Source organism: Mandrillus leucophaeus, unplaced genomic scaffold, assembly GCF_000951045.1.
Source record: "Mandrillus leucophaeus isolate KB7577 unplaced genomic scaffold, Mleu.le_1.0 Scaffold2, whole genome shotgun sequence".
Classification (NCBI taxonomy): domain Eukaryota; kingdom Metazoa; phylum Chordata; class Mammalia; order Primates; family Cercopithecidae; genus Mandrillus; species Mandrillus leucophaeus.
In genome coordinates, this window is record NW_012102031.1 from 559793 (window position 1) to 561855 (window position 2063).

General features: G+C 47.4%; 1 protein-coding gene and 1 pseudogene across 2 annotated transcripts in view; one reads left to right on the forward strand and one right to left on the reverse strand.

The window, feature by feature from the left end:
* WBP2NL (WBP2 N-terminal like) overlaps positions 1-2063 on the reverse strand; it is a 56960-nt gene that overhangs the window by 52467 nt on the left and 2430 nt on the right.
* Positions 1163-2063, forward strand: part of LOC105538808 — a 2784-nt pseudogene continuing 1883 nt past the window's right edge. Inside the window, exon 1 of the transcript XR_001005968.1 lies at positions 1163-2060. The product of XR_001005968.1 is annotated as an ADP/ATP translocase 2-like (transcript). The remainder of the gene's footprint in view (positions 2061-2063) is intronic.

Genomic DNA, 2063 nt, shown 5'->3' on the forward strand with positions numbered 1-2063 from the left:
GCTCTTGTTGCCCAGGCTGGAGTGCAATGGTGTGATCTCGTCTCACTGCAACCTCTGCCTCCTTGGGTTCAAGCGATTCCCCTGCCTCAGCCTCCCAAGTAGCTGGGATTACAGGCATGTGCCACCATGCCTGGCTATAGTTTCATTTTTCTTTCTTTTCTTAAATTTTATTTTGTGAGATGAGGTCCCAGTATCTTGCTCAGTGTGGTCTTGAACTCCTGGCCTCAAGTAATCCTCCCACCTCAGCCTCTCGAATAGGTGGGACTACAGATGTGCACCACTATCTCTGGTTCTTTAGTTTCTATCCAGGAAGCTAGGGTACTAATAGGTCCTTCTTTGGTGAGAAGAACACAGAGAAAGAATCCTTTTCTTTTTTGAGGGACAGCTGGAGTAGAGGAGTTAATGCACAGTACCTAAGTTCAAATCTAAATTCAAGCTCTCCCACACGCACTTTAAGCAAATTACTTCTTTTTGTTTTCCCACCTGTGAAATGAGGGAAACAGTACTGATCTTCACTGTAGATAGACTGAGTTTTTTTTGTTTTATTATACTTTGAGCTCACCCTGTTACCCAGGCTGGAGTGTAGTGTCACGATCTCAGCTCACTATAACCTCCCCTCTGCCTCCCAGGCTCAAGCAATTCTCGTGCCTCAGCCTCCTGAGTCACTGGGATTACAGACGTGCACCACCATGCCCAGCTAATTTTTCATATTTTTACTAGAGGTGGGGGTTTCACCATGTCGGCCAGGCTGGTCTTGAACTCCTGGTCTCATGTATCCACTGGCCATGGCCTCCCAAAGTGCGGGATTACAGGCGTGAGCCACCATACCTGGCCGATAGAGTGGTTTTAACTACAGTATAAAGCTCTTGGAACTAAGAACAGTACTTGAAATATTTAAGTATTCAATAAATGCTATTAAGTATTCAGGAGCACAAAATGGATCCCATGACCGTAATTCAAAGGACCACAAAAATCAGCGTTTCTGTGTTTTGTTTTTTAAAACATGCCTCCTTCCCTTCCTCCAACACACAAGCAGCAAAGTAGAGAGAAGCGAGAAGACACCCAAACACCAAATTAGAAATGGCTTCACAGGCAGTCCCAGAGTCAAAAGCCGGTTCCCAGACCAGTCCCATCCCACAGCAGCCTGCCTCCTCTTTTCAGTATGACGGATGCCGCTGTGTCCTTCGCCAAGGGCTCCCTGGCAGGTGGAGGGGCCACAGCCATCTCCAAGACAGCAGTAACACCCATCAAGTGGGTCAAGCTGCTGCTACAGGTGCAGCATGCCAGCAAGCAGATCACTGCAGATAAGCAATACAAGGGCATTATAGACTGCATGGTCTATATTCCCAAGGAGCAGGGAGTCCTGTCCTTTTGGTGCAGTAACCTGGTCAATGTCATCAGATACTTCCCCCACCCAGGCTCTTAACTTCGCCTTCAAAGATAAATACAAGAGGCTCTTCCTGGGTGGTATGGACAAGAGGTCCCAGTTTTGGTGCTACTTTGCAGGGAATCTGGCATCAGGCGGTACCACTGGGGCCATGTCCTTGTGTTTTGTGTACCCTCTTGATTTTGCCCATACTCGTCTAGCAGCTGATGTGGGCAAAGCTAGAGCTGAAAGGGAATTCCAAGTCTTTGGTGACCGCCTGGTTAAGATCTACAAATCTGATGAGATTAAGAGACTGTACCAAGGCTTTAACACGTCTGTGCAAGGTATTATCTATCGAGCTGCCTGCTGCCTACTTCAGTATCTATGACACTGCAAAGGGAAAGCTTCCAGATCCCAAGGACACTCACATCGTCATCAGCTGGATGATGCACAGACTGTCACTGCCATTGCTAGGTTGACTTCCTATCCATTTAACACCGTTCGCCGCTGCATGATGATGCAGTCAGGATGCAAAGGAACTGATATCATGTACACAGGCACACCTGACTGCTGGAGGAAGATTACTCATGATGAAGGAGGCAAAAGCTTTCTTCAAGGGTGCATGGTCCAATGTTCTCAGAGGCATGGGTGGTGCTTTTGTGCTTCTCTTGTATGATGAAACCAAGAAGTACACGTA